The following is an 11,506-nucleotide window of genomic DNA, read 5'->3' on the forward strand; positions in this document are numbered from 1 at the left end:
TAACAAAACGCAGAGCTTATTACAATTATTGGTGGTTAGGCTAATGCTGTATTCGTTGTGTACACATAAGACACAAGATCCAATGAGCCAGGGCTGGCCAATGCAGCAGGGGGTGGGGCGTGTTTGGTACGCCATGAGAGTATTGCATTTGCAATACGTATCATGGGTGGTGTATGTATCGCTGTTTTTCGATTCGGTTTGAATATCGTTACACCCACACATGGGCAGAATTTTAATGAAATACGTAAAAATACGTATTTAATTACTTTTGGGTGTTTTCTAATTTGTATTTTCCTTAAAAAAAAAAAAGAGAGACTGTACAGTCTTTGAGAGACTGTAATTTGTATTTAAAATACTTATTTAAATATATTGTTTTATTTCGCATATATTAACTTTCATCACCAGGCTTAATAGGACCATAGACATATGAAATACGAATAGGACTACCAAATTGCCTATCAAAGTTTAAGAAAATCACGTGACGTGACATCCTATTGACCCTGTTCACATTTCCGGGTTTCTCAGAAGTGGAAGGCGTCATAGTTGGGTAATAATAATAATAATAATAATAAACTTTATTTTATATAGCGCCTTTAAAAGTTGCATCTCAAAGCGCAAAAAAATAAATAAATAGAATCATACAATCAAAGTAATTTTTTTCACAGCAATACATTTGATGGGCAAGTATTTGTAATTAAATACTTTTTTATGTATTTATGCCCATCTCTGGTTACACCCACACATGGGCAGTATTTTGGTTTGGTTCTGGTTTGGAGAGGACACTGGCGCACGTTTGGCTGCCACTTCTCCTGCCGTATTTAGTCTGTTTATTATTTTAATTAATTATTAACTCTCATTTTAACTCTCCTAAATAATTTTAACTTCTTTTGTGTCTTAACTTACTTCCGGATTTGCACATACTTACCTTGTTTGAACCAGCGTTTTAAAGTGTTTCCCCTGGTCTGTCTGCTGCCGTGTTTCCCCTGCACTGTCCCTGCTGACTGCCTGCTGCTTGCGGCTGTCTCCGTGTGAGACTAGACGGGTCCCTGGTGTTGCGTTAAGCTCTCCGTGTGATGTAATGGCTGTATAACAACTTCCGTATGTCATCATGCGACTTCACTTAATCACCTGGATTATCACCGTCTTTATTATATCAGAATCTTACCATCAGAAATGCACCAACGTTGGGACACTTTAAAAAGTTGATAAAGACACATCTATTTAAGGCTGTTTTTCTTTAATTAATTGTTGTACTGCCTTTGTTGGAGGCGTCATAGTTGGGTAAACCTCTATAGCAGTGAATTAGAGACTACATTAAATATATTTTTTTTGTGTTCCCATTTGCTCAAATAGCAAATGAAAAACGCCACAACAGTGTTTTCACAACTTTCAAAAATAGTAAAAAAAAAAATAGAGAGAGATTGATAATGGCAGTCGGAAGAGAAAAAGATGTCAACTTTGTCACAGCCGATGTGTTAGAAACACCCTCACAGCAGCGTTAACTAGTGTTTTATGGTGTGTCCTTTAATCTTTACACCTTTTACCTATTTATTTATTATTCTCAGGTAGGTAAGGAAAGTCGAATCTGGACAAAACTATAAGCATTCAAAAAGTACTTACAATTTGCTCAGCAGACTTCCCTGTGGTCAGTTCCTGCTTAAGGCTTTTAAATTACTACTCTGGTAGACAATAACTTGCCAATAATATAATATAAGTTTTATTAAAGTTAACAAAAGTTATATAAAAGTACAATAGTAAAGTTACAAAAATAAGTTTCAATCAAGGTACAATCAGCTGGTTTTCAGGCGTCGAGAGATACTGCGCTATTCAGTATCCGTCAGTCCAGTCTCTCCCTCAGTCTTTTATACGTAGACGGTCAATCGCTGGTGCCAAGCTCTCTTCTGACGTCATCACATGGAGTGCTGCCAAATCCTCCGCCAGCGCCTTTAGTTCTTTACGGCGTATTTCTTTATAGCATCTTCGAGCCCTCTTTCTCTTCTTTTTCCTCTTAATCGTCTGTAACATATACCTTAACTACTACATTTTCCATTTATCATAAAAACAATTTCTAATACATAAATGCTTTTCTACTCTAAATCAGTCAATACATACATTTCATGCAAGTAAGTAGTTTTCTTAATGGTAGTGAAATCACACAATACATTTTTCATACAGCATTAATAATTGGGTTACATATATTTGCTTAAGCAAAAGCATTATTACTACTTAGGTTACATCAGTTTAAAGCAAATCAAGCATTAATCAAGGCAGTATAATTGCAAAATCATCATCTCCATTAACACTAGTTTTGTTGTAATATAAATATATTGTTATAGACGTAATGGTATTTTATTATGGGGGTGGTGGTGGCGCAATGGATAAGACACATGCCTTTGGTGTGAGAGACCCGGGTTCGAATCCACTGTGAGACACCAATGTGTCCCTGAGCAAGACACTTAACCCCTAGTTGCTCCAGAGGCGTGCGACCTCTGACATATATAGCAATTGTAAGTCGCTTTGTATAAAAGCGTCAGCTAAATGAATAAATGTAAATGTTATTATGACAGTATGCGGCAACATGTACGTTAAAAGCGCATCTTCTGCACTAAACAATGAAATTACGATATTCTATACTCTTACGTGTATCTAATTTGACAGTTATTCTTGCACCATTACAAATTACTTGTAATTTAATTAAATACTTTTTTCACAGCAGTATTTTGTATTTTATTTAAATACATTTGATGAGTAAGTATTTGTAATTTGTAATTAAATACTTTTTGATGTATTTGTGCCCATCTCTGGTTACACCCCTACTGGTTACACTGTTTTACACCATTTTTACAAAATGGTTTACATCCATTTTACATCCATCCAACGCCGCGGGTGGAAACGTGCAGATTAAAGGGCGGTAATATTATAATAAGATCCCCTTCCTACGTCAGAAGGGGAGCGAAATCTGATCGGCTTATTTTTTGACATGCTTGCAGAGAAAGGCTTTCTAAAACAAAGTTACTGGGTTGTCACTTTTCAAGTTTTATGGGTTGGTAGATGCACAGGGGACCCAATTATAGCACTTAAACACAGAAAAAATCAGATTTTCATGATATGTCACCTTTAAATCAAGACACAACCAAGTTGTATTTACAAGGTGTCGGATAGGTCATACTAGACTGACTCATGGGCATTTATTGAAGGGTGAAGAAACACCAAAATGTCAATACTGTTGTACCAACTTGTCTGTAAAACATACTTTTGGACTGCCCAATCTTTAATGTTACAAGACAGCGCTTTTTTTATCAGATCAAACTTTTAAGGACTTATTTATGTATTAAGATTTTTTTTTATTTTATTTTTTTTACATTTTTAGCACAAGTACATTTAAATAATATTTTATAAAATGTACTCATTTTGTACTAATAATGTAATAGCCGGTGATGCTGATATGGCGATAAACTCAAATTACTACTAGACCCACTAATTGAAAAACCCCTCCAAGTCCAGAATCATCCTTCAATCCTCATCTCATCCATCACCATATTTTTGCAAGTTTGTTGGTTCAGGTGATGTCTGTTTATTTGTTAATCTAGCCACTGTGCTAAAGAAGAACCTTGGATTGTTTTGGTTATTTTCTATGAGTTTGCGGTGAGACAGCGGACACAACTTTTTCTAGTATTTTAGACAAATGGAAGATTTGAAATGGGTCTGTAATTTGCTAATTAATTTGGGTCCAATTGTGGTTTCTTAATGAGAGGCTTAATAACTGCCAGCTTGAACGGTCTTGGGACATGACCTTGAGATAAAGACAGGTTAATAATATTGAGAAGAGGCTCTTCTGCTAGGTAACATTTAGTAAGTATTCTAACTAATAAATATGTTGTTGGTTTATATTCAATGATATGCTTATTAAGCTCTTACTGTCCTATAGTTGTAAAGCACTGCAATTGTTCTTGAGGGGTGATAATTGAGGCTGAATCATAAAATGCTGTCAAAGGTTGCACTTTACAATTGTATGTCTGATGCTTTCAATTTTCTCAGTGAAGAAATACATAAACTCATTACTACTAAACTGTAATTGAATATTCAGTTCAGGTGAAGTCTTTGCGGAGATGCTTGGCCCTGGCTGCTTTTAGAGCCTTTTTATAATGGGAACTGCTGTCTTTCCACGCAATTCTAAAGACCTCTAAATTAGTTTGTCTCCATTTGCACTCTAGATTGTAAGTTTCTCTCTTGAGAGAGTGAGTAATACTGTTGTACCATGGTACAGTACTTTTCTCTCTAACCTTTTTTAAGCTGATCGGTTCAACAGTTTCTAAGGTACTAGAGAAAATGGTGTCCATACTGCTAGTCATTTCCACAAGTTATACTACCACCATCAAAGCAACAGGGAACCAGATTTAGCCAGAAACAAGATGTCAGTGCAGACACTGCATGTATTTGAGAATATACATAGAGAGAGCTTTCTTTTTGCATTACTATTCAATTCAGTGGTAGAGTTGTCACACACACCTTCACTTCTATCATGTGTCTCCCTCTGGTGGTGCAATATTTCCCTGGTGGTCTTCTTGGCCATGTTGGTCATGTTAGGGCATGCTCCAGCTCTTATATTTTTTTGGTCAGACTTACCTTTGAGAGTCCTTATGTCGAGCTTTTGCCCTACATCTCATCAACAGGCTTTAACTTTGGATGCATATTGACACTTTCTAGTTTAGAGATGACTGAAGACAACTGCAGGGTGAGTGTAGTCCTGTTCCTTATGTTTATTTCTTGATTAGTTGGTTTGTAAGGACCATATTAGGATTGTATGAATGCACTGGGTGAAGATTATGGCCCTTTCCTTTATCTGTCTTCAACAGATCATAGGGTGAAGTCCTATTTATGGGACCATATTAATAAGGGAGGCTGGGGTTAGTAGTCACAAGGGCTAAATAATGTTTTGGAATAAAAAATCCAATGAATTCTTCTTTCTAACAGTGATATATATATATGTAAAATATATCTATGATGTCCCCAGAGTGTGTGTGTGTGAAGTTTTAGCGCAAAATACCCCACATATATTTTTATATCACTGTTAGAAATTTCTTGTAATTTTACAGGAAATTCCTGGCTAATAGTTGCCGTAAGTTTACTGTAAACAGTATACAGGACTGTTATTGTAATACTTAATACAACATCCCTACTGTAATTAATTACAATAATCATGTAAATTTACGGGTATTTGCCAGGAATTTCCTGTAATTTCACAGGATAGAATACTGTAAATATTACAGCAAAATGTTATATTTACGGCAACTCAGTAGCCAGGAATTTCCTGTAATTTCACAGGACAAATCAATATACTGTAAAACATTACAAGTATAAATATTACAAGTAAAAAGCTGTCATTTTCCGTATTGGCCAATTAAAAACACAACAATGGTATATTTTCTTTTTTTTTATTAACAAACTGTGCAAAAATACATATTACAAAAGTATCCACTTTATCACACACAAACAAAATTTTACTTTTAAAGGGATACTCCACTTTTTTTTGGAAATAGGCTCATTTTACAACTCCACCAGAGTTAAACAGTTGAGTTTTACCGTTTTCGAATCCATTCAGCTGATCTCCGGGTCTTTAGAAGAATGTCAGAGTTTTTGGTCCCATTGACTTCCATAGTATATATTTTTTCCTACTATGAAAATCAATGGGACCAAGAAGAATGTCAGTAACCAGACAGTTTTTGGTCCCATTGACTTCCATAGTAGGAAAAAATATATACTATGGAAGTCAATGGGACCAAAAACTCTGACATTCTTCTAAAGACCCGGAGATCAGCTGAATGGATTCGAAAACGGTAAAACTCAACTGTTTAACTCTGGGGGAGTTGTAAAATGAGCCTATTTCCAAAAAAGTGGAGTATCCCTTTAATGAAGAAGCTCACTTCCAGACGTCCAGGCAGCCTATCGTCAGGGGGAACACGATGATATGGAACAAAGGTGTCCAGCCAGACTTGAACTGCATAGGGGAAGTTGTTCATGTTACTATCCCATCAACTCAAAGTCCAGTTTTCTTAGGAGGGTGCAAACAGGTGCGTTGAGCCTGTGTCTCTTCTCGGCTTTACTGCCCGTCTGGGAGTGGATTCCACAAAAAGCTCTGAAAACCGAGAGAGAGGAAAAAAGTTAAAGTTTTCATATCTGTTAAAAAATGACAAATACTGTGTAAAAAACATAAGTAACCTACTTGCTCATAAAATAAAATGACTTTGATGTATTTATTTAACATTAACAACTTTAACCATACAATTTAATTTAATGAATTAATGAAAGTTGTAATGTTAAACTGTTGTCCGTCAGTCTCTTCTGTTTACACAAATTATGTCCTGCAGGGGAAAACCAACTCTACTATAGAACAGACACTTAACAGCAATAGGTGGGTCTCCATCCAACTTTTTAATGCACATTTTAACCATTTGAAAAAGAAATCCTGACTGGAAACGGTTAAAATTCACATAAAATATTCTAATGTGAACAAAAACTTCTATGTGGATTGACAAATTTGCATTTTTTGCAATTATATCAGGTGTTTCAAGTTGCCCTGTCAACCTTACGTTTTGATCCCACAGCTGTTCACGACTCCTAGGTGCGTGACCATTTATAATTCGCATAACAGAGTTGATTGAAATGCTCTCCAATTAGAGGGGTTTTTTGCCAAATTTTTACGAATGCGTTTAAAAGTTATGTTTTAATTGGATGGAAACCTATCTATTGACATCATTGCATAGAATATATCATAGAACCTAACAATACTGGTAATAAGGTAATAATTCATGAGACGTTACATATGAGAATGATGGATTCACTTTACAGTAAGGGGACATGAATTATCATGAATTCATGTATAAATTCATGCATGAATTATGCATTCATATCTCATGAATCATCAGGAACTAACACGAGTTCAACGTTTTCATTCATGACTTCATGGGTGAACAACACCTTAATTAAAACAATAACTAAGATGGGTAAATCATCATGAATTATGATTTATTACGCATGATCATGATGTTTTCTTTGTTCACAGTGTTTTCTTTGGTCCTTAGAAACACTGATGAACAATGTGCTAATGGTCGCATAACTGTGAACAAAGAAAAGCATCACAATCATGCGTAATAAATCATAATTCATGATGATATACTCATCTTAGTAAATTTTTTTATTAAGGTGTTGTTCACTCATGAAGTCATGAATGAAAAACGTTGAACTTGTGTTATTTCCTGATGATTCATGAGATATTAATGCATGAATGAATGCGTAATTCATGCATGAATTTATACATGAATTCATGATAATTAATGTACCCTTACCGTAAAGTGTTACCTCATTTTCTTTATTATTGTGTAAACAGTTTAAACATACCTTTGTATAAAGTCCCTGAGGCGTCTTTAGGATACTGCATGTTGAACACATAGTAAGCAGCGAAGGTTTCAGCCACTCCATTCAAAAGACTGATTTGGGCCCCATCACAACTGTTCCTTCTATGAACACTTGTTGCTATTAGTGTCTCTTCTGAAATGCATTAACACAATATGATAATAAAAGGTGAGTAAATCATGGGGTAATTTTCATTTAAAAGTGAACTACTCTATAAAATAATGGAAGAATATACCTTGCACAATTTAGCAAGGTGTGCTGGATAGGTCTCTCTCTCTCTCTCTCTCTCTCTCTGGATATCAGCAGCTGTGGCAGAGGGCTAGGCTAGGGAATAAAAAACGTAAACATTACCAAATGTATTACCAATTACACAAATACCAAATAAAAAATCTATTATTATTTTAGTCCATATAGTCTGCCAGGCAGCCACATGTAATTTGAGACAAACAAAATGGTTAACTTAATTTTAATACTACTGATAATTTGCTGCCTTTTCTGAACACAAAGAGAGCATTGAAAGCTTTTCAACAGAACCCAGGCTCCGGAAAAAATAATAATTTTATGACGATGCTGGTTGGATTTAGTTGCGCACGCGCAGTTTATTTTAGATACAGACAGTTACATGACTGCTCTTCCAACCTGGTTTGCCAAGCACAAAGTAATGTTATAACATATGAGCATACCAGATGCTATATTCAGCTTATCTCACAGTTATAGCTGACTCACATAATTAAAGATACCAGCATTGTCGTTTAATTAAAACCCATATTTCAACTAAAATTTGCTTGTGTTTATTCAGTGACCGTAAAATCTACAAACTTCGTTTATGCTAGTGTGCAAACCACGGCTTCAAGACCCCCGATTACAAGACAGCAAAGCAGAAGTCCTAATAATGTTACGACAGCCTGTCCAGTAGCACGTGTAGGCTAATCAATGCAATAATAACCTGAGCTAACTGATCGGGCTAACGTTAATGCTTATTTTTAACAGTCTGGGCTAACGTTATTTGAGCTATCGTCATTGTGGTGGTTGTTTTCCATTAACGTTAGGCTACGTTACAAGCTCAGCTCTACTCGATTCTACTCACCATGTTTGTTTTTCCATTGAAAATAGTGCCGTGTATCTGCATGTGGTAACGTTACCATTTTCTTTATGGATTGAGTAACTTAAAGAAGACGCCGCTTCACCGCGGTCGGTTCAGGTTTATAACGTCGTTACCCGGGAGTGAGCGGGGCGAGTTGAGCTAACGTTATTTCTAACATTACTCTAGCTAATGTTACTGAAATATACCAAGCGAAAAATTGTGAATATCTCGTACCTTGTAGCTGCATGTGGTAACTTTTTTCCGTATGGGTTGAGTAAGAAGACGCCTCTTCACCGCGGTCAGTTCATGGTGTTGTTTTACCGGGAGTGAGCGAGTCGAGTCGGGGCGAACGTCACAGAAGCTAATGTCACTGAAATAAAACCAAACGAAACAATCACCACTCATATGACCGGTATTAATATATCCATAGACTTATAAAAATAGATTTCATGTTAACGTTTCATACCTGAGATGTGTTCCTTCCAAAAGCTGCTTCTTCCAAAAGTGTTTGATTCTGGTGCCGTTGGCCGCCACGGTACCGCGCAATTTCAAAATTCAAATCGCAGCAATCCCACAATGCTATGCGGTGGCTGTAAAATAATGCTTCTACAGTGTAGTTACAACAAAATTACAGGACTGTCCATAAATTTCCCATCATGCATTTGTATTTACAATAAAAACATGAATACAATATGTTGTTGTAAATTTTATTGTAAAAATTACATCAATTGCTAACAGTGTAGCAAGTTAAAGGTATGGCGGAGGATGTTTTACTTCCTTGTGGGTAACCTATACTATTGGTCCTCCTAATTGTCAATCATTCTGGTGAATCAATCAAACTTTTCAAAAAGTGGAGAGGGCGGGTCTTATCTAAAATTTGGAAAGATCCTCCGCTATACCTTTAAAGTTGTCACTTTTTGAGGGTTTGCAAAAACGCACCGTTTTGTGCCTGGCCCTTTAAATGCAAATGAGCTGCTGCAGAGGGCGGGGTTTCAAGAGCTCATGTGTGTTAGCAGCTGCTGTTACCTCACGCAGACACACTAAAATGACAGAAACTGTTCTGCCTTTAATGTTAAACGGATTCAGATAAGGATGGAGAGACTCAAGAAGAAGTGACAACATGTAGAATGCAACAGGACGTCTCTGAATGGTTAGTTGATGAATTTATGCAGCTGATGTGGAGTTAACTATCTTCAATTAGGATATTCTGTCATGATAAATCTATAAATTGCTCATATAGGAATAGGGTGACCAGACGTCCCGAAAAATTCGGGACAGTCCCGAAATCAAAACTGTTGTCCCGAATCCCGAATCTGGCCCTAATTGTCCCGAAAATTATACTAAAGCAAAATCTTGAGTAGTTATTGTCTTATAAACATTAAAAACTGTCTGCGGAGGTTGAGGCCGGCGATACACTGGCTGCGTGGCGTGTCCGTTTTTATTTCGGCTCCCATGTTAACAGGTTAGAGCTTGCACACTGCCTGCGTGACACGCGCGTCTTGCTAGAAATAGAACCGACGCCTATTTTTCACGCGACACGCAAGCCTGTTGGAAGCGTTTCCAGGCAAAATAGAATAGGAAAAGATGTTTGTATGTCATTTTGACATGAAAACATATTAATAAATTACATTTTGATGTTTGAAAGTTTAAGTTTTTACATAAATGCAGATATAAATGTAATAAAAAATAAATATATGATCGATTTTCAAATATTGCACCTATCAATACCGAAATATTCTGTAACCTATTTTGCCTATTATTTGAGCGCAAGTTTCTGTAGCCGTGAGGACAGTCACTTGATTGTTCGCGGCACTGCAAAACGTCGTTTAAGCTTATTAGCGTTAGGCTACTGAAAGGTCTGATTTATGCAGTAATTGTTTTTTTTTCTTTTCACAATGACATTTGATTTGAGTTCATGATTTTAATGTTGTTGTTTTTTGTGGCAGACTAAAGAATAATGACAGACTGTTGATCTTTGAATAAAAATATGTTTGGTTCAGGTTTGAAATTCATTATCTTTTATTATAGGCTACGCAGTCTGATGCCATAGAAGCCCCCCATCCCGTCACCCCAGACCCATAGACGACCCCCCCCCCCCCCCCCCCCCGTCCCGAATTTCAGCCGATCTCATCTGGTCACCCTATATAGGAACTGTTGTGAGATGCACACAGAGTGACTTTCTATTGCATGTGAAACGATGGATGCTAAAGTTTGAGCTGACTCACAAATGTACTCTTATACAACAACTTTTCCTCTTCTCAATATGGACTGCGTGTTCCCGGGGGCGGGGTTTATGTAAATTCTAGGGTTAGTGATGTCACTAACCCGAGAGGAATGTCGTGTAGTCCCAACCAGCCGTTTGTTGTAGTCCTTTTCTTTAAAAGCAAATATCTCCCTTTGTTTTGAACTTTGAGCGTTGTAACTTTGCAGATGTTGTTTATGCTCAAACAGCAACATTACACACTAACTAAAGTTAGAAAAGTGAAATCATAATCAACCACCCCTTTAAACATTCTTGCTGTATAAACTGACAGATCACTGCAACTTGCTTTCACTGGTATAAATGAGGTATCATTGAACCTCCTGTAGACAAAGACTGGGAGTGACTCTCCACAATAGACATTTAAAATTGATACACAGGTTAAATTGCATTAATTTTCATTTTTGAAAAGAGAAATATGATTAAAAGGAGATACGATTAAATTCCTCTTGTGCGCTTCAGCCTGAGAATTAAGTATTGCTTACTGGAAATGTCTTCAGTTTTGCAATCCAAAATTTCAAAAGCTAGGCCTCTTGTGGTAGTATGCAAAATTTCGAAAACTATAACTAGATTTTTCTGACTATTTCTTATGTCAGGATTTACAGGGTTTGACAATAATTGTATTAATGGAGAATGTGACCCTTGTGTGACACTCTGTGATGATGATGATCACTATTGGCTAAGTGACCAAACCACAAAAAAATTTAATAAAAAAACCCCTCTCACTCTCATGTACTACAGATGGCAGT

The 11,506-nt window shown here is 36.5% G+C and overlaps 1 long non-coding RNA gene across 3 annotated transcripts; it reads right to left on the bottom strand.

Annotated features, from left to right (window-relative positions):
* Window positions 1-5,132: 5,132 nt before the first annotated feature.
* LOC309507398 lies at window positions 5,133-9,236 on the bottom strand. Of its 3 annotated transcripts, XR_014209138.1 has the most exons (5): window positions 8,964-9,236; window positions 8,732-8,867; window positions 7,649-7,737; window positions 7,399-7,548; window positions 5,133-6,136 (listed from the first exon to the last, which is right to left on the bottom strand). It is a non-coding gene; the product is annotated as an uncharacterized lncRNA (long non-coding RNA). The 3 variants fall into 3 exon arrangements; XR_014209139.1 differs by lacking the exons at window positions 8,732-8,867; window positions 8,964-9,236 and adding an exon at window positions 8,501-8,599; XR_014209140.1 differs by lacking the exons at window positions 8,732-8,867; window positions 8,964-9,236 and having other exon boundaries at window positions 7,649-8,594.
* Window positions 9,237-11,506: the final 2,270 nt, after the last annotated feature.

The sequence above is a fragment of the Leuciscus leuciscus genome, assembly GCF_965113295.1.
Source record: "Leuciscus leuciscus genome assembly, chromosome: 10".
Taxonomy (NCBI): domain Eukaryota; kingdom Metazoa; phylum Chordata; class Actinopteri; order Cypriniformes; family Leuciscidae; genus Leuciscus; species Leuciscus leuciscus.